The sequence below is a fragment of the Nerophis lumbriciformis genome, linkage group LG24, assembly GCF_033978685.3.
Source record: "Nerophis lumbriciformis linkage group LG24, RoL_Nlum_v2.1, whole genome shotgun sequence".
Lineage (NCBI taxonomy): Eukaryota > Metazoa > Chordata > Actinopteri > Syngnathiformes > Syngnathidae > Nerophis > Nerophis lumbriciformis.
In genome coordinates, this window is record NC_084571.2 from 2,478,139 (window position 1) to 2,500,035 (window position 21,897).

The window sequence follows — 21,897 nt, forward strand, 5'->3', positions numbered from 1 at the left end:
ATTTTCCGCACTATAAGGCGCACCGGATTATTAGCCGCACCTTCAATGAATGGCATATTTCATAACTTTGTCCACCAATAAGCCGCCCCGGACTATAAGCCGCGCCTACGCTGCGCTAAAGGGAATGTCAAAAAAACAGTCAGATAGGTCAGTCAAACTTTAATAATATATTAAAAACCAGCGTTCTAACAACTCTGTCCCAAAATGTACGCAAATGTGCAATCACAAACATAGTAAAATTCAAAATAGTGCAGAGCAATAGCAACATAATGTTGCTCGAACGTTAATGTCACAACACACAAAATAAACATAACGCTCACTTTCTGAAGTTATTCTTCATTCATAAATCCCTCGAATTTTTCTCCTTCGGTGTCCGAATTGAAAAGTTGGGCGAATGTCGTCCGGCGCTGCCTCTGTCTTAGTGAAGGTGTGTTCGCCTTCGGTCATCCATTGTTCCCACGCAGTTAGCAGTCTAGCTTCGAATGCCCTGTTGACACCAATATCTAGCGGCTGGAGGTCTTTTGTCAATCCACCCGGAATGACGGCGAGTATTGAATTAAGCGCGTAAGCGTGTCTCTTAATGTGATGTTATGAGCTAGCAAATATAACAACTACACTACCCAGCATGCAACGATAGTGACGAGCATGCGCGGTAGCCCTGAGAAGCGTTGTTGTATGCTGGCAGTTAGAATGTGGTTATGAGCACGCTGTGAGTAAACGTTGAGAACTCAGTTAACACGCCTCGTCTGCATTATTTATAATTAGACAGACAACACACTTAATAGGAGCCATTTTGGGGTCTTTACATAAACACACAAATGGAAATGAAACGTCACATATCCCAGCATGCACCGCGTGCTACTTCTTCTTCCGGGGCGGGTGGTTGCTTACAGTAGAAGAAGAAGCGCTTCCTGTTCTATGGGGGCGGGTGCTTACCTTGGCGGTTGCTTGCGTAGAAGAAGAAGCGCTTCCTGTTCTACCGGGAAAAAAGATGGCGGCTGTTTACCGAAGTTGCGAGATCGAAACTTTATGAAAATGAATCGTAATATTAATCCATATATACAGCTTTTGAGTAAATTTGTGGTTTTTAGGTGCGGCTAATGGTGCGGAAAATACGGTACACATTTGTGAAGGTACCATTAATGATGAAAGGTACATACAGGCAGAGCCGGCCCAAGGCATAAGCGTACTAAGCGCCCAAAAGCAATTAACAAAAAATTCTTATTTTGTATTTTGTGCATGTACGAGTCTGACTGATGATTTCTAAATGATCAAAGATATATTATTGTACAAAAACACCATTTTAGGTCAACAGAGTGCTGCTGCTGATCTAGGCTTAGTGATTCTTCCTGCCTCTCTTTAAATGTAAAGCTGCCTCTGCTGCACCTGTGACGTTTGCCGCCTGCTATGGCGTCACATTAGTGCCAAAAATCCGAGCGCATAAAAACTGTTATCGCGCGCTGATTCTCCACTTCGTGCGCGTGCGCGACACCCTTTTGCGCGCGCGCGTGGTGCCTTTTTGCGCGCGTGCCGTCTCGGTCTGTGCGCTGGCATGTTTCGTTTTGGCACTTCTTTCTGATTGGCCAGGCGAAAAATGCTCAGAGATAATCAGAAGTATAGCAGGGCGGGTCATCGTCAATATGTATCAAGCTTGTTATAGGCGCAAAGTTTTCACTTCTTCTTGAACATTTGTTTTCTAATTTATGGAATTTCTTTTGATTCAGCCATACAATTAATGAAATAATCTTTGAATTTTGTTTTTAAAATGTTAAAAATAGCCTTTTAATAATGTATTCTGAAACAGTTTAAAATAATCAGAGAACTGACTAACACTGACCCTACACAACTATGTTGCACAATTAAGTCATTTTTTTTATAGCGAAAGAGGTGATTTCAACAGGTGCAGCATCCTATGTCATATCTACATGTAATAAGATTTGTAACAAGGCAAACCGTTTGTAAATTGGTGGAAAATCGAGCAAGTTATGGTAATTTAATTGGTACATGTACTAATTAAATTACCATAACTTGCTTTGACATCAATGTAATGATTGAGGCTAGCTGTCCGAGGTAAGATGGCTACAACGTTGCTACGCTGGAGAATGATTGGTCTTATGAAAAATGCTCAGAGCCAATCAGAAAGGATGGGCCGTCTAAGCATACCTGCCCCCAAAGTGCCAAAAAGAAACATGACAGCGCGAGGAGAGATGCCAGGAGTACACAGAGAGCGCACTGTCCCTCGGCTGCCAGTTTTAAGGACTTTTTGGAAAATAATTTGCAGCAAAAGCAATAGACTGCATCTTTACCAGAGGTGTGGACTCGAGTCACATGACTTGGACTCGAGTCAGACTCGAGTCATGAATTTGATGACTTTAGACTCGACTTGACAAAATGTAAAAAGACTTGCAACTCGACTTAGACTTTAACATCAATGACTTGTGACTTCACTTGGACTTGAGCCTTTTGAATTGACATGACTTGACATGACTTGCTACTTTCCCCAAAACCCAAAGATGAAAAAGTTATTCGGGAGCGCTCCGTATTTTTCATTGTGTACTTGTCTATCAGCGTTGCGTGTGTCAGCTGGTGTGCTCTCAGTACAACAGCCAATCAAATTAGATCTACTTTGTTTTCATCACACAGCATTCATCCAATCAAATTGCAGGACAAACAACGAAGAAGACATGTCCAAACCACACGCCAGTGAACAAAAAATGATACCTAAAATAATTTCGTTTGGGTATAAAAATTACGAGGTGGTCAACACAAAACGGTTTGCAGTATGCAACACATGCGGTTCGAAAATGACTGATGGAGAGGCAACAACTTCCAACTTCGTCCGGCATTTGAAGTTGCACAAAGAACGGTAAGTTTTGAATGTAAGATAACGTTTATTGGCTAAGTAACGTGACTTTTATTTGCTGTGTAGTTAAATCAGTGAGGCTGTAAACTCACTGCTAACGTTATAACGTTATTGCAAACACGGGAATCTGTTGCAGTTCACTACCTTATTCATACTTTTTGTTCAGTGATTTTTTTTAAGCAGGGTTACGTTAGTCAATATATCACACATAACGTTAGACGGCGATCAGCAGCACCGCATATTTTAGCCACCTAAAAAAAGACAAAAATAGTAAAATAAAGGTCAGTTAAAATGTATACTATATTATGAATATGTGTACCGTTTTAGCTAGCTTTCTGACATACTGTTGGTTGTTTACCTCAGTGGTCCCCAAACACCGGGCCGCGGCCCGGTACTGGTCCGTGGATCGATTGGTATCGGGCCGCACAAGAATTTTTTTTTTCTTTTCTTTTTTTAATTAAATCAACATAAAAAACACAAGATACACTTACAAGTAGTGCACCAACCCAAAACAACTCTCTCCCCCTTTTGTTCTGGGCATTGAACATGAAGACTCTTCCTTCACTGTTCCGAGTAGCCATGAGAGTCTTGGCAGTGCCTGCCTCCAGTGCTCCAGTGGAGCGAGTTTTCAGCCATGGTGGCATCATACTACGCCCCCATCGTGCACAAATGACTGACAGACTCTTGGCTAATTTGGTCTTTTGCAAATGCAATGCAGCATAGGGCCCTGACATATAAAAAGTACAACTTTTTTGTTATGTTCACGTATATGTCATGTTTTTTCAATGTTAACACTTTTGTACAAATAAGTACATTTGCACTTTATTTTTCAATGTGTTTGTTCTGTAAAGGAATGAGTTAATGTTTAAAATGACTGGTTAGTAGTGCTATTATAAAGTGCAATGTCAGCACAATTTTCTTTCCTGCAATTTAAAATGCACTTGTTTTAATAAATAAATACAGCGTTTGAAAAGCATACACAATCTGTGTTAATATATTAGTCTGTGGTTAAAAGGACTTGAAAGGACTCGAAACTCAAAATGCAGGACTTAGGACTTGACTTGAGACTTTCCAGTCTTGACTTTGGACTTGACTCGGGGCTTGCCTGTCTTGACTCGGGACTTGACTCGGACTTGAGGGCAAAGACTTGAGACTTACTTGTGACTTGCAAAACAATGACTTGGTCCCACCTCTGATCTTTACTTCTTGAATAAGTCAGCCAGCTACGCTTGACTTTTTCCCCATTGACTAGCTGTCTGTAGGTATAATGATAATGAAAACTTGGGCCATCATGCCGTTTGGGGAATGAAAAGTTCTCCTTAATAGACAGTGGTCCTCTGATCACCTGCTCAGTCCTGTCTGAATCTGAGAGGAAAGATATGGCGTCACATTAGTGCCAAAAATCCGAGCGCATAAAAACTGTTATCGCGCGCTGATTCTCCACTTCGCGCGCGCGCGACACCCGCGCGTGGTGTCTTTTTGCACGCGCGCGGTGCCTTTCTGCGCGCAAAAGGGTGTCGCGCGCGCACGAAGTGGAGAATCAGCGCGCGATAACAGTTTTTATGCGCTCGGATTTTTGGCACTAATGTGACGCCATATCTTTCCTCTCAGATTCAGACAGGACTGAGCAGGTGATCAGAGGACCACTGTCTATTAAGGAGAACTTTTCATTCCCCAAACGGCATGATGGCCGAAGTTTTCATGATCATTATACCTACAGACAGCTAGTCAATGGGGAAAAAATCAAGCGTAGCTGGCTGACTTATTCAAGAAGTAAAGATGCAGTCTATTGCTTTTGCTGCAAATTATTTTCCAAAAAGTCCTTAAAACTGGCAGCCGAGGGACAGCGGGATTGGATCAACATAGGTGCACTGCTGAAACAGCATGAAAACAGTGAAGATCATTGTAGCAACATGGTGAAATGGAAGGAATTTGCCTTGCGTCTTTCAAAGGGGAAAACTATTGATGAATTTAACTTCAGTAGACTGCGCTCTCTTTGTACAAAGTAAACATTAAATATGAACAATTAACTAAAAATGTAAACTAGTAATTAAAGACTAATAAGTACAAGACTGATGAGACAAGATGACACTTTTACTGTAAATACAAAGCTTTATCACTTGGACTGTTCAACCCCAGGCCACTCTTGTAGCTGAATGTTTTCTACATTTTAAGATTAGGAACCATATGTGGCACTCTGGACATCATTCGTTCATTCATTGGTATTATTTATGTTCTTAACTGGGCCACCCCCATATCTTTATAAATGACATGTCATTTGTAAAGACATGCCAGGCCGACAATAAAATAATGTAAACAACACTGCCAGAGCCGCAATGAGTTTATAGTAGGTGTGTGAATGATCAACAATCAATATTATTGGCAGAAATAGAGGGCCCCAAAATCAAATTTTGCTTAGGGCCCCATGGAGGCTTGGGCCGGCACTGCATACAGGTTTTGGAGCAACATATGTTGCCATCCAAGCAACGCTATCATTGACGCCCCTGCTTATTTCAGCAAGACAATGCCAAGCCACGTGTTACAACAGCGTGGCTTCATAGTAAAAGAGTGCAGGTACTACACTGGCCTGACTATAGTCCAGATCTGTCTTCCATTGAAAATGTGTGGCGCATTATGAAGCATATAATACCATAACGGAGACCACAGATTGTTGAACAACTTAAGCTGTACATCAAGCAAAAATGAGAAGAAGCATTGAACAATTTGCAGTCACGTTGTTGATATGATATGATATGATATGCATTCAATGACCGCTATCCAAATTACTATTGTTAGCTAACAACCCCTGAAGCTAATTCGGGTGTATGTGTTACGTACGTACCTAATTACGTTATTACGTACAAGAAGTCGTAAGAGGGCGGAATATACTTTGTAAAATACATTAGAAAGTTGCCATCTCCTAGGCATCTGTGTAAATGTTGCAAACAGCACCTTTAATGGCACCGGAGACAGCGGAGGAAGGTCCCGACTTTGTGTCACGTGCAGCTGCTATAGCAAGAAGCTCTCCCGTTTTCTAATAATAAATTGAGTAATCAAACAAGAGTCAAAGTCTTTCATGTCCTTTTTTTTTTTTAATACGCTGGCATGTTTAAATGAAAAATATTGCAAGCCAAATAATACATACATCTCCACATAATACTCTAATCTGGCTGTGAGCAGGCTATTGTATGAACACATTTTGTTGTAAATTAGACAAATTATTTTTTATATTGTGGGTAATCAGATTCACCCACCTCTTCTAAAGTTTTCCGTATCATTTCAGCGACTCTTTTCAACCTCTTTTCATCCCTGGTCTCTTTATGTCACGATTGGCTTCGCCGGAGTAGCACCCCAACACGGAGAACATTTTTTATATGAATAATAACAAAAAGCGCACTCAAAAAAGGGGTGAGGGAAAATAACTAAGGATGCACACATGAGGTGTAGAAAAACAGAAAATGCACACAAAAGGTGTGGAGCGGTAACAGTTAACATGACACGGCAATGCTGAGCCACAGGAAATGAGAAGTGTGAGTGGAGCCAAAGCAGAGGAGATGTACACGACTGGAAGTGTACACCATCAGGAAATCTACTGGCGCCGAGTGAAGGCACTGGAGAGCTTAAGTATTCAGGAGAAAAGGAGTAGGCGCACATGCAGGGGGCTTCACCCTGTGACCCAGAGACCAGGCACTGCAACAAAAAGAAGACAGATCTTGACACCTATATCCTGTTTTGGCCATGCACATCCGTCTTCTTCTTCACCTTCTCCCTGATGTCCAAACATTTCTTTTTTACTGTAATTTCTCATTTATTGGTCTTTGACTCCACTGCATTGACAGGCTCACGATCGCAACCCGCTTTCGTTCGCTCAACATACAAAAAAGAAGCACCTCCTACTGAATTCTGATCAAATCAAATCAAATCAACTTTATTTATAGAGCACATTTAAAATTTACCACAGGGGTAGCCAAAGTGCTGTACAATGAACAGGTTAAAAGATAAAACGAGTACCGAGCAAACACAACACAACACAAACAGAACACTATAAAAAAATAAATAATTAAAATAGAATTGATAAAAACATAAAAACAGGATCACAGCAGGTGTATTATGGGGCGCCATTGCAGGATGGATATCACTCAGTGTTAAAAGCCATGGAATAAAAGTATGTTTTTAAGAGAGATTTAAAAACAGGAAGAGAGGAGGCTTGTCTAACACTCAGGGGTAGGTCGTTCCAGAGCTTGGGAGCAGCAACGGCGAAAGCTCTGTCACCTCTAAGCTTCAGCCTTGTGTCAGGGACTGTCAACAGCAGCTGATCGGCTGATCTTAAGGATCGGGTGGGGCAGTAAGGCTGAAGGAGGTCGGAGAGATAGGTTGGCGCGAGGTTGTTTAGACATTTAAAAACAAATAAAAGGAGTTTAAAATGTATTCGGTAACGCACAGGGAGCCAGTGAAGGGACGCTAAAATAGGGGTGATGTGCTCACGTCTGCGGGTCTGTGTTAGCAGACGAGCAGCAGAGTTCTGCACGAGCTGCAGGCGGGCGAGGGAGGCCTGGCTAATGCCAACATACAGGGCATTGCAGTAGTCAAGACGAGTCGAGATAAAAGCGTGGATTAATTTCTCAAGATCATGTCTTGATAGAAGCGGTTTCACTTTCGCTATTTGGCATAATTGATAAAAGCTTTTTTGAACGACGCTGCTGATTTGTTTTTCGAATTTAAAATCTGAGTCAAACTTTACCCCCAGGTTTGTGACAGAGTCGCTGAGATACGGGGTCAGAGTGCCGAGGTCAACGTTGGGGGAGGGAGAGCGACTTGGACCGAACAACATAACTTCTGTTTTATCTTCATTTAGGCTCAGGAAGTTAGCTGAAAGCCAGACTTTGATGTCGTGCAGGCAGTCAATAAGACGTTGAACCGTGTTATTTTGTGCCATGGGAAAATAAATCTGGCAATCATCGGCATAAAAATGAAATGCAATACTGTACTTCCTAAAAATAGAACCAAGGGGGAGAAGGTAAAGCGCAAATAAAATTGGGGCAAGGATTGAGCCCTGGGGGACCCCATGTGGTAAAGGAGCTGTGGACGACATAAAACTGTCTACTTTTACACAAAAACTCCTGATTGGGCAGGGTATGCAGATATCAGGCACACGGATAATTTCAACATGATTTGCGTATTTGTAAAAGGGGTGTGGTCAAACCACGTTGATTGGGATGTAAAAAGAAATGTGCTTTAAAGTACAATTACAATGAAAAAACATAATGCCTCTATATTGAAGCTATTATCATATACATCTGATTTATGACACCAAATAATTTCCAAAGTTGTGAAAAAATAGATATGATCAAAATGGTATCAATTTCCCTGAGATTCCCCAGCCATTTTGAGAGTTAATGAGCAATCCAGTCACATGATCTGTGCATACAGTTCTGAACCACAGATCCCTTCCCCATCAACAGCAATGCCAATCAAGCAGCCTTTTTAGAGCCAACCACGATTACTTTGGGAACAATTATAATCCAGAACCTTATATTTTTGATCTCGAACACAAAGAGGATAAGAATTACAGTTTAGAAGCCAAGTGCTAAACAGATGTAGCTTTTGTCAGGTTCAAACACTAATGACATCTATTAAACAAGACAAGAAGCAAAGAATTAAACAGAGACATAATTAAATTTGGCTCAATTGAGGAGAGCGCGTCTGGGCTGTACTCTTGTACAGTCTCCATCACGCTCTGGCGAAAAATTGTACGCCTCCTCTTTTATTTGGACTTTCCCTGATTACATGGCAACAGCTGTTTCAAAGGGACGAGGGTCGTAAACAGCCATCGCCTTTGATTAAAACAGTTCAAAGAAAAGGTCGTAAAACAGTTCAAAGAACAGGTCCCTGGAGGGGAGGCGGGTCTTGCTTCCTCTTCGTTTTGTAGTTCTCGGGTCAAAACAATATATTTCTTTTGATTACAATACATGAAAGAAACAGACCACTTTCATGTTGCTTCCAATCCTACACAGTGGAGTTTTACAAGCCTTTTGCTTGGTAGGATTAAAGACAGCTTTTGTCTGCTTGCCAGGAACTCATTGAAACACAAAGTTTTGTGATAACTTAGAGACAATTATTTTGACAGCTTTATTGAATCACTATAGCACCCACAGCATTGCTAAGTGCTAAACATACAAACTAACCATCAAAATCCATACTAAAACAAACACTTATTGTACAATTTCCACTCTCACTGGGATGCTGACTGACGGGACGCTTAAAGGAATCCGTTTGGGTCAGAATCAGAAGTACTTTATTAATCCCTGAGAGGAAATTAATATTTTCAGCATTTTCCGCCATAACCACAACACCAGGGGGAGCTCCACAAACCACGTTAAACCCAGATTCCGATCTAACAAAAGGTCTTAACTCATTCTCTTTCTATGCCACATCAATATTGAATGCACTCCCAACAGGTGTAAAAGAAAGGGCATCTCAATCCTCCTTCAAAACCACACTAAAAGAACACCTCCAGGCAATTTCAACCCTAAACTAACACCCTTCCTTCCACATCCTACCTCCCCGGATTGTAAATAATCAAATGTATATACTTATTCCTATGCTTTCTGATCTCTCTCTCTATGTCCACTACTTGCTGTACATATCCTACCAAGTCAGTCCTACACTGTTCCAAAGTCCATTTCTCTGATGATGCAATTGTTGATGATCGAAGTGTTGATATCAACCAAACCGAAATCAACCTTAAAGGCACTGCCTTTGCGTGCCAGCCCAGTCAGATAATATTTGCGGCTTTTCACACACACAAGTAAATGCAAGGCATACTTGGTCAACAGCCACACTGAGGGTGGCCGTATAAACAACGTTAACACTGTTACAAATATGTGCCACAATGTGAACCCACACCAAACAAGAATGACAAACACATTTCGGGAGAACATCCGCACCGTAACACAACATAAACACAACAGAACAAATACCCAGAACCCCTTGCAGCAATAACTCTTCCGGGACGCTACAATGTACACCCCCCGCTACTCCCTACCACCCCCCCCCCCACCCCACCTCAATGAATTTGTAGCATTTTGTGAGGTTTAGGACATTTGGGGGAACAATTCATACGGTCTATGCCTTCGAAGAGATCTGGAATCAAACCCAAGAACCAGAAGAATACATTTATCGTCACAGAAAAGGAGGAACTCCTTGATGTTAACCTAAAGGAACTAGCATGGCTGCCATTATCCTAAATCAGGGGTCGGCAACCCAAAATGTTGAAAGAGCCAAATTGGACCAAAAATACCACAAAAAAAAATCTGTCTGGAGCCGCAAAAAATTAAAAGCCATATTACATACAGATAGTGTGTCATGAGATATAAATTGAATTAAGAGGACTTAAAGGAAACTAAATGACCTCAAATATAGCTACAAATGAGGCATTATGATGCAATATGTACATATAGCTAGCCTAAATAGCATGTTAGCATCGATTAGCTTGCAGTCATGCAGTGACCAAATATGCCTGATTAGCACTCCAACAAGTCAATAACATCAACAAAACTCACCTTTCATGCACAACCTTAAAAGTTTGGTGGACATAATGAGACAGAAAAAGAAGTGGCATAAAACACGTCCTAGAAAGTCGGAGAAAGTTATACATGTAAACAAACTACGGTGAGTTCAAGGACCGCCAAAATTAGTAGGACAAAACGGCGCTCGCCAAATACTGGAATCAGTGAAGCATGTTTAATATAAACAGTGTGCTTTATAACAATTAGGGAGGTTTGTGTCATGTTTGTCCTCCTACAGAAACCATATTAAAACAAAAAACAGTTTTTCCCTCATCTTTTTCCATTTTTCATACATTTCTGAAAAAGCTCCAGGGAGCCACTAGGGCGGCGCTAAAGAGCCGCATGCGGCTCTAGAGCCGCGGGTTGCCGACCCCTGGCCTAAGTTAACATTACTGGATTGATTTTCGTTTCCATCCACGAAGGAAGAACAAAATATACAAGGACTGGTGTCCTTAAACGAGACCGCAAAAAGGGTGTTAAGATGCAGCAAGGAGGCCCTTCACTCATACATTTATTCATCATCATAATCAGCAGTACTGCACAGCTAATCCATCAGACGCTTTTAATTGTATTAATTAATTATTTTTTTATCATCGACATTCAATGTTGAGTGCCATCAATAATTTACATGTTAAATTAATGTAGATTTAAGAGTGTAGAATGTGTTTAAGAGCATTGGAAGTGTTAGTAAAAGTGTGGGAAGGGTCTGTGAGAGTGTTTGGAGGATTTATATTAGGGTTGTACGGTAACTGGTACTTAGAAAGTACTGCGGTACTAATGAATTAAAAAAGGTATTATACGCGTGGACATCGGGGGCAGTACCTCTGGATTGGCAGACCGGGGTGGTGGTTCCTCTCTTTAAAAAGGGGAACCGGAGGGTGTGTTCTAACTATCGTGGGATCACACTCCTCAGCCTTCCCGGTAAGGTCTATTCAGGTGTACTGGAGAGGAGGCTACGCCGGATAGTCGAACCTCGGATTCAGGAGGAACAGTGTGGTTTTCGTCCTGGTCGTGGAACTGTGGACCAGCTCTATACTCTCGGCAGGGTCCTTGAGGGTGCATGGGAGTTTGCCCAACCAGTCTACATGTGCTTTGTGGACTTGGAGAAGGCATTCGACCGTGTCCCTCGGGAAGTCCTGTGGGGAGTGCTCAGAGAGTATGGGGTTTCGGACTGTCTGATTGTGGCGGTCCGCTCCCTGTATGATCAGTGTCAGAGCTTGGTTCGCATTGCCGGCAGTAAGTCGGACACGTTTCCGGTGAGGGTTGGACTCCGCCAAGGCTGCCCTTTGTCACCGATTCTGTTCATAACTTTTATGGACAGAATTTCTAGGCGCAGTCAAGGCGTTGAGGGGATCCGGTTTGGTGGCTGCAGGATTAGGTCTCTGCTTTTTGCAGATGATTTGGTCCTGATGGCTTCATCTGGCCAGGATCTTCAGCTCTCACTGGATCGGTTCGCAGCTGAGTGTGAAGCGACTGGGATGAGAATCAGCACCTCCAAGTCCAAGTCCATGGTTCTCGCCCGGAAAAGGGTGGAGTGCCATCTCCGGGTTGGGGAGGAGATCTTGCCCCAAGTGGAGGAGTTCAAGTACCTCGGAGTCTTGTTCACGAGTGAGGGAAGAGTGGATCGTGAGATCGACAGGCGGATCGGTGCGGCGTCTTCAGTAATGCGGACGCTGTATCGATCCGTTGTGGTGAAGAAGGAGCTGAGCCGGAAGGCAAAGCTCTCAATTTACCGGTCGATCTACGTTCCCATCCTCACCTATGGTCATGAGCTTTGGGTTATGACCGAAAGGACAAGATCACGGGTACAAGCGGCCGAAATGAGTTTCCTCCGCCGGGTGGCGGGGCTCTCCCTTAGAGATAGGGTGAGAAGCTCTGTCATCCGGGGGGAGCTCAAAGTAAAGCCGCTGCTCCTCCGCATCGAGAGGAGCCAGATGAGGTGGTTCGGGCATCTGGTCAGGATGCCACCCGAGCGCCTCCCTAAGGAGGTGTTTAGGGCATGTCCGACCGGTAGGAGGCCACGAGGAAGACCCAGGACACGTTGGGAAGACTATGTCTCCCGGCTGGCCTGGGAACGCCTCGGGATCCCCCGGGAGGAGCTGGACGAAGTGGCTGGGGAGAGGGAAGTCTGGGCTTCCCTGCTTAGGCTGCTGCCCCCGCGACCCGACCTCGGATAAGCGGAAGAAGATGGATGGATGGATGGATGGATTATACAGCCTTTGAAAAATACTTTTTTTTAATGCGCACAATAGTGTGCTGAGGTGACGTTGCTGGTAATATGAGTCGAGGCACATGTGAGTCAACACACGCACAGAGCACTTACAAGCAGAAACAGTGTGGAGACAGAAGCGGGCAAATGGACGTATTTTGTCTTCAAAACTAACAATAAAGGTGAAGCAATTTGGTTGATATCAGCACTTCAGTCATCAACAATTGCATCATCTGAGAAATGGACATTGAAACAGTGTAGGTCTGACTTGGTAGGATATGTACAGCAAGCAGTGAACATAGTGAGTTCAGAAAGCATAAGAACAAGTATATACATTTGATTATTTACATTTGATTATTTACAATCCGGGGGGGGTGGGATGTGGAGGGGGGATTCAAGATTCAAGATAATTTATTGTCAATTCTTAACATGCACAAGACACATAAGAACTGAAAAGTATATTTTCGGCACAGTCCCAATAAGAGCAGACATACGTTACAGGGAGACAAGACAAGACCGCCGACGGCGCGGCCATTTTTACGGCGCTCCTTAAAAAAAGGTGAGAAAAAGGTGATATTGGGAAATGGGGGAGAGTAAAAAAATATCAGCCAAAGGCTGGATCTGCAAGAGAGGGTCCAGACTGAGTCCAAGGGAAAAAAAACTCATTTGCAATGCAAACATAAACACGTTACATTTAGTCAGGGAGGGTGTTAGTCAAGGGTTGAAGTTGCCTGGAGGTATTCTTTTAGTGCGGTTTTGAAGGAGCATAGAGATGCACATTCTTTTACACCTGTTGGAAGTGCATTCCATATTGATGTGGCATAGAAGGGGAATGAGTTAAGAACTTTGTTAGATCGGAATCTGGGTTTAACGTGGTGTGAGGAGCTCCCCCTGGTGTTGTGGTTATGGCGGTCATTTACGTTATGGAAGTAGTTCGACATGTACTTCGGTATCAGGGAGGGGTAACGAATGCTTCCTGCAGAGTCCCCTTAAGCTAGCTAGAGGCTAACGTTCTCCACAGCTAGTGTTTTAGCTACTTCTAAATCACTAATCCTTGCCTCCATGGCGACAAATGAACTACATTTCTTACAAGTATCATCCCGGAGAGACGAGGAATAGCTAAACATGCTTCACTACACACCGTACGAGGATACAATAGCAAACCGCTAACAGCAAGCTGGCGCTACCGAATGTGAACAATCGGATGGATCAAAATGTTGACTGTAACGGTACCAAGTACAAGAGCCGTATATAGTCGATACTACAATATTTGCATCAATATTTAAAAAAAATCACAGAATCTTTTGTAATTTCTTTGGTATTATTTAAAACATTGTTGGGATGGGCGATATAGCAGATACAAATGATATAATATTGGCCGACGATAGAGTTTTTAAGACCATCGTTACAAAATGATAACGCAAGTTGATGCCTGGCAGAGTTGACAGAGACAGGAACAAATGCTTCCTTAATGCACGTCCTCGCGAGGTAGCTAGTTAACATTCTCCACAGCTAGTGTTTTAGCTACTTCTAAATCACTAATCCTGGCCTCCATGGCGACAAATAAAGTACGTTTCTTACAAGTATCATCCCTGCGAGACGAGGAATAGCTAAACATGTTTCACTACACACGTAGGAGGATACGATAGCTAACTGCTAACAGCAAGCTAATGCTCCTGAATGTAAACAAATGGGTGGATCTGTAACAGTACCAAGTACAAGAGCCGAATATAGTCGATACTACAATATTTGCATCAATATTTTTTTTCTAATCACAGAATCTTTTCTATTTTTTTTGTTATTATTTATAAACTCAGACAATACGTTTAAATATGACCAATGTATGATCCTGTAAGTACTTGGTATTGGATCTATTCCCTAATTGGTAGTATCAGCTAAAACTAATGTAAACTATGCAAACAACCAAAGAATATGTGATTATTACATTTTAACAGAAGTGTAGATAGAACATGTTAAAAGAGAAAGTAAGCAAATATTAACAATAAATGAACAAGTAGATTAATAATTCATTTTCTACCATTTGTCTCTCATAAATATACTGTACAATGGAAAATGGTACAATATGCTACTGCATACGTCAGCAGCCAAATTAGGGGCCTTTGTAACCTGTTTGCTTACTTACACTGTTATTTTTTTCTTATTTTTTTCTTTATTGTGGCAAATAACAGCAGTTTTTATAGTGTAAATTTGTCATTTTGATGGATGACTTGCTATGAAGTCATAAGTCAAGCAGATATTCCAACCAACAAAAAACTTGAAATGTATATTTGTTGCATTAAATATACCAGTTTAAAAAATATGCAATACATCTTTTTTTTCTGTCAAACTGAAGAGAACGAATACATTTTGTTTTAAAAAAAAATAAAGGACTTTGAGGGGTATTACCTCAAAGGTTTCACAGGCCACATTAAATGATGTGGCGGACCAGATTTGGCCCCCGGGCCTCGAGTTTGATAGTTGTGGAATACAAGATAAATGAAATGGTGAATCTGAAGTCAATTATTTTATTCAGAGTGAAGCAAAGCTGACGTTAAAAAGAAGCTCAGCATTTATTACATATTATTCATCGTTTAAAAAAAACCAAAAAACAAAAAAAACATTAAGGAAGGCAGTTTTTAAAGCAGTACCAAAAGTGGCCACAAGGCGTTGGACACTGTTACACTGCTATTTAATGCCATTTTATTTTAGTGTCCTATAATTGCCCTTTAAGTGCAATAAAACATATGTTTAATGTATCTTAATATTTTCTGTTAAAATAAAGGCAAAAATTAAATATTTTGTGGTCCCTTTTATTTTGAAAAGTATCGAAATTGGGCTCTCTGGGTGGCTGGGGCCGTACTCTGGCTCCCGCACATACTGGGAGTCAAATATATTGTACATATAAATACGCATATATACTCACATACACACAGTTATTCATACATACACACAGGTACCAACGCTCCCACATACATCCACAAATACAGTACATACCTACACACTCAAAGTTCGTACATCCACACGCACATTCACTGTACAAACATACATACACACTTACTGTACATATACATTCACTGTACAAATATACATATACGGTAGGTTGTGAGTTCAAACCCCGGCCGAGTCATACCAAACACTAAAAAAATGGGACCCATTACCTCCCTGCTTGGCACTCAGCATCAAGGGTTGGAATTGGGGGTTAAATCACCAAAAATGATTCCCGGGCGCGGCCACCGCTGCTGCCCACTGCTCCCCTCACCTCCCAGGGGGTGATCAAGGGTGATGGGTCAAATGCAGAGAATAATTTCGCCACACCTCGTGTGTGTGCGTGACAATCATTGGTACTTTAACATATACATTCACTGCACAAACACACATATACACATACTGTACATATACATTCACTGTACATATACATTCACTGTACAAACATACATATATACATTCACTGTACATATACATTCACTGTACAAACATACATATACACATAGTGTAGATATACAAGTACATATACATACATACACTCATGCAAATTATCAGGTTTCATCAAACATATATTAACGTTGTTGCCCTAGGGGAAAGTGGGTAACACATGGCACACTGACAAAGCTTAAACTATTGTTACTATAGCATTCTACAAGATTAATATAGTTGGCTTCTCCTTCTTTCCCTCCATGTATCTACTTTCTTTTGTATTTCAAGTTATCATTACATATATGTATTGTTGCATTTGAACAATTGTATTGTTGATAATAGAGGTAATTATTATTTTCTTTATTCAGGCCATAGTTTGCAAGTTTTGTTTTATGTTCATAGTTCTGCCTTCGTGCGAGTGTTTTATTTTCATAGCCACGTTTTGTACCTCCGCTGTGAGCACCTTTTGTTTGTTCCTTTTGAGTGTTAAAATTAAAACATAACACTACCTTCACGCCATGTCCAGTCCAAATCATTTGCACCATGGGAAAACAAACCACGCCAAAGTCCAAGTCTTGACATTGCTGATGTTGTTCTATTGTTGTTGTTGTTGTGTTTGCTGTTGTTGTTGTCTCTCTGTCTTATCCCCCTCTTGTCCCCACAATTTCTCCCTCCGTCTTCCTTTTTTTCTCTTTCTATCCCCTCCTGCTCCGGCCCGGCTGCACCAAATAATCTATAGATCCATTTAATAAAGTCAAATACAAATAAAAAGAAAAGTAGCACACACTTCTCTTTTGTAAAGTAAAGGTGTACAGCCAATATGGCATATACATCAACTATATGATTTGCCTGAGTAGCTGGATAGGACAAAAAAATAATAATAAAAAGTATCCATACTTGCCAACCCTCCCGGATTTTCCGGGAGACTCCCGAAATTCAGCGCCTCTCCCGAAAACCTCCCGGGACAAATTTTCTCCCGAAAATCTCCCGAAATTCAGGCGGAGCTGGAAGCCACGCCCCCTCCAGCACCATTCGGACCTGAGTGACGTGTTGACAGCCTGTTTTCACGTCTGCTATCCCACAATATAAAGCATGCTTGCCCATTCACGTTATAACTGTAGAATGATGGAGGGCGAGTTCTTGGTTTCTTATGTGGTTTTATTGTTAGGCAGTTTCATTAACGTCCTCCCAGCGCGGTAACAACACACAACAACAGCAGTCAAGTTTTCGTTTACATAAAGCAGTTTGTCTGCCGTAAACAGCAATGTTGTGACACTTTTAAACAGGACAATACTGCCATTTACTGTACATGCATATGTGACCCACCCATAATGTGTCACATTTTTGTGTTGATTTATTTATTTTATTTTGTGGTTTGAATTCGTTTTTGGAGCTGTCATTACACATTTATCAGTATTCACATTGGTCAGTAGGGCGTTTCTTCCCAATTGAATACTATCACCTGCAGACCGGAAGTGTCTTGTCATTCTGATGAGCGCGACCAGTCTGTGAACAATTGAAACGTCCTGTGTGCTTTTTCCTCCTGTATAACAGGTTAGTTTTGGTGAATCAACTCACTGAATAATATCCATGTGATGTTTATAAGCTTAAGTACACATTCTGATGGTGGAGCCTTACTCTAAAGTGTTTGTGAGTTGTCGTTTGTATTTGTGAATGAATCCAGTGCACAGCTGCAGTAATCAATACAAAAAGGCGACGTGAGTGCGCAATGTTTATATAGGAACTTCTGATCCTAATTCAGACTCCCAAATTAGAGCTCCCGTTTTCTTATTGATTTTATAGTGTATATTTGTATAATGTGTGTGTTCTGAAATAGTGACAGAGAATAGAACAAGGATGGACAATTCAACCCTTAACTCACCAATGAGTAGATGAGTGTTATGTGTGTGTATATGTGTAAATAAATGATCACTGAAATTCAAGTATTTCTTTTATTTATTTATATGTGTGTGTATATATATATATATATATATATATATATATATATATATATATATATATATATATATATGTAATAAAATAAATATATATAGCTAGAATTCACTGAAAGTCAAGTATTTCTTATATATATATCTATCTTAACCACGCCCCCAACCACGCCCCCCGCCCCACTCCCGACCGCGCTCCCCACCCCCCACACCCCACCTCCCGAAATCGGAGGTCTCAAGGTTGGCAAGTATGAGTATCGAAATACAGTTTGGTGTAGGTCCAATACCAAAATATTGGTGGTATCGGGACAATAGTAAAACAAAACCTTAAAATACATAAAACATTCATATGAAATCATAAAATAAATCATGTCCCTACTTTGTAGGAATGTAGCTACCAACATAGGCGCCGATCTACATTTCTGTCAGTGGGTGCTCAGTGTGTGTGTATTAGTGTTGTCCCGATACCAAAAGTATTTCGGTACTTTTCTAAATAAAGAAGACCACAAAAAATTTCACTATTGGCTTTATTTTAACAAAAAAATCTTAGGGTACATTAAACGTATGTTTATTATTGCGATGTTGTCCTTAAATAAAATAGTGAACATACAAGACAACTTGTCTTTTATGAGTAAGTAAACAAAGACTCCTAATTTAGCTGCTGACATATGCAGTAACATATTGTGCCATTTATATTCTGTTATTTTGTCAACATTATGAGGGACAAACTGTAAAAATTGATGATTAATCTACTTGGTCATTTACTGTTAATATCTGGTTATTTTCTGTTTTGGCATGTTCTATCTTCACTTCTGTTAAAATGTAATAATCATTTATTCTTCTGTTTGATACTTTACATTAGTTTTGGATGATACCACAAATTTGGGTATCAATCCGATACCAAGTAATTACAGGCTCATACATTGGTCATATTCAAAGTCCTCATGTGTCCAGTGACATATTTCCTGAGTTTATAAACATAATATAAATTTTTTTTAAACGAAAGAAGATTTTGTGATGTTAAAAAAATAGACATAATCATAGTAGTATCAACTAGATATGCTATTGTACGTGGTATCATTACAGTGGATGTTAGGTGTGGATCCACCAATGGCGTTTGTTTATATTGTAGCGTCCCGGAAGAGTTGGTGCTGCAAGGAATTCTGGGAATTTGTTTCGTAGTGTTTGTTATATTGCGGTGCAAATATTCTTCCAAAATGTGTTTGTCGTTGTTTAGTGTGGTTTCACTATATGGCACATGTTTATGACAGTGTTGGCATTGTTCATACTGCCACCCTTAGTGTGACATGTATGACTGTTGAGTAAGTATGCATTTCATTCGCTGGTGTACAGTGTGTTCAAAGACAAGTGACTGTACTTGAATGTATAATAGACTGTATTTATATTATTCACAGGTGAATAATGCTGTATAATAGACTGTATTTGAATTTGGTCTGAGAAGTAAAAGATGTTCATATCTTGTTAATATTCACTGTTTTATTGTTCATAGTTAATATTGTTAATATTGGGGCGGTATAGCTCGGTTGGTAGATTGGCCGTGCCAGCAACTTGAGGGTTCCCGGTTCGGTCCCCGCTTCCGCCATCCTAGTCACTGCCGTTGTGTCCTTGGGCAAGACACTTTACCCACCTGCTCCCAGTGCCACCCACACTGGTTTAAATGTAACTTAGATATTGGGTTTTACTATGTAAAAGCGCTTTGAGTCACTAGAGAAAAGCGCTATATAAATATAATTCACTTCACTTCACTGTATTTATATTATTCACATGTAAAAAATACGTAAGTGTTTATCGTTTATTGTGGTGCTGAATTTCCCCCAAGGATCAATAAAGTACTTTCTATTCTAAGATGATTGTGTCATTCATTCATGATTGGGTACAAGGAAATCTTGGGTTGGCTTTGTTAATTATAGACTACTGTATATAAATTGTGACTTCTTTAATATGTGAAATGGACCACAACAAGATTGATTTTCCAAAATTTAATTTAAAGATTGAAAGTTGCCATCAATCCCACGTGGGTGATCGGCCCCGAAGCACCCACGGTATCGGCGCCTATAGCCACCACCTAGGTTGGAAGGGGTCTGGAATTTGCTCCTGAGATAATCGAGGGATACTAATATAACCATAACACTGTAGTACTCCCTGTATGGACACACAGATCTATCTTGTCCATTCTGGAGAAGAGGTCCTATTTTAGGCAGCTGCTTACGTCCTGGAGAAGACCACTTAGATTTACAGGTTATTTATAAAGCGGTAAACTCTCCATGAACAGACACGTAAAGAGTCCAATAAAGTGCAAAGTGTACCATTTCCTGCGTGTCAGTAACATGTGGACTATCTCAGCCAGGAGTTACCTGTCTGAGCGTCTGTCGTGCGTTTGCCAGCACTTTGGGAGGACTGGGACCGGCTGTCGGCGTGATGGAGTGTGTTCGGTTCACGGGGAGGAGAAGGTGCCGACAGGGCTTTAATTCCTCTCTTTCGGAGCTCGCCAGGAGGATTCTTGGGGCCAGACGAGCATGCCGAGGTCAACGCAACCCGAGAAGAGGGCAGTGAAGTACACCTTTGTGGTGGCGGAGCTTTGAGAGAGGCTCTTGTAGCCTCGTGTTCCGCCACTTGAAGATGGTTTTGGGAATGCCATCAGGAGGTGTGCGTGAGCCGAGCCAGTCCCTACCGGCCTGCCCCGGGCTCCGTCTAATTACTGGTTTGGACTGTCAGACTTTACAAGGTGTCCTCTCCAACCCCCCGCTGTGTAAAGCCTCCACTCCGTTACGGAGGAAACCTCTTTTTTATTTGGACAAGCTGTAGCATTCCATGGCAACAGTGATTGGGCCTGTAAATCCGCTAAAGATGGGAATCAGCACGTTGGGCCCCAGAGAAGCAACATGGGGATTGCATCTCCACTCAAGGACCACCGGCAAGCCTCAGCTGCTGCACATTTGTAGAAGGAAGAATAATTTGTGGCAGTGACTTCCATCATCCACAACTCTCATACCAGCTGGTCACTGGTGAGAGGTGGGTCGCATCAAGGGGGGGAAAAACGTCTCTGGAGATGTCACTCAGGACCCTAACATAGGAACTTAGTGGAGCGCAGACCTCCGCCAAGGCTGGAAAACATCCAAACTTCCTTAGGCAACGACATGAACCTCAATGCGGAAAATAGTTGAACAGTTCAAACAATTGTAAACAGCTGACCATTCTCTTTCCTTGACCGTAATGCACGCTATGAAATAAACCGTATCAATCATTTCCTGGTCCGTATGGCACCAGTCCACACCGTTTGTTTAGCATTGGGGTATTTCCAGTGACCTTCCCTCTCAAGCCAGCCTGCATTCCTTTCTATTGATTCGTGTGACACAAACTCACTGTGACTCCTATTGATTTCATTTCACGCAGACATGTCTCCACCCCAGGATTTGATATTCGAGGTCCCTTCACGCGTTTCTGGGAGTTCCATTCGTACGCAACGGTTCACAAAATCCACGATTCGGATATGATCACGGTTTCCTGACAGCCATTCATCCATCATTACCATTTATCAATTGTGGTTCTCTTTTGCCTCACAATGCGCACACATATAATCAAAACTACACATACCCGCTCCAGACCACGGACACAGATAGGATTTTGGCACTGGGAGCACCAAGCTGTCTGCAGATGAATTAAAGGTTGTTTTATTTCTACATTTAAAAGACTTATTTGTGGTCTACATAACATGTAATGGTGGTTTTTTGATGAAAATGTTGCATTGATTATGTTTTACAGATCATCTTCAAGCCGCTTTCTGACCATCTCTTCTTGATGCACCGTTTTATAGGCGGTATTACTTACGTGCTGAAGTCCTCCTCCAGGCCAAACCTGTTTCGACTGTGTCTC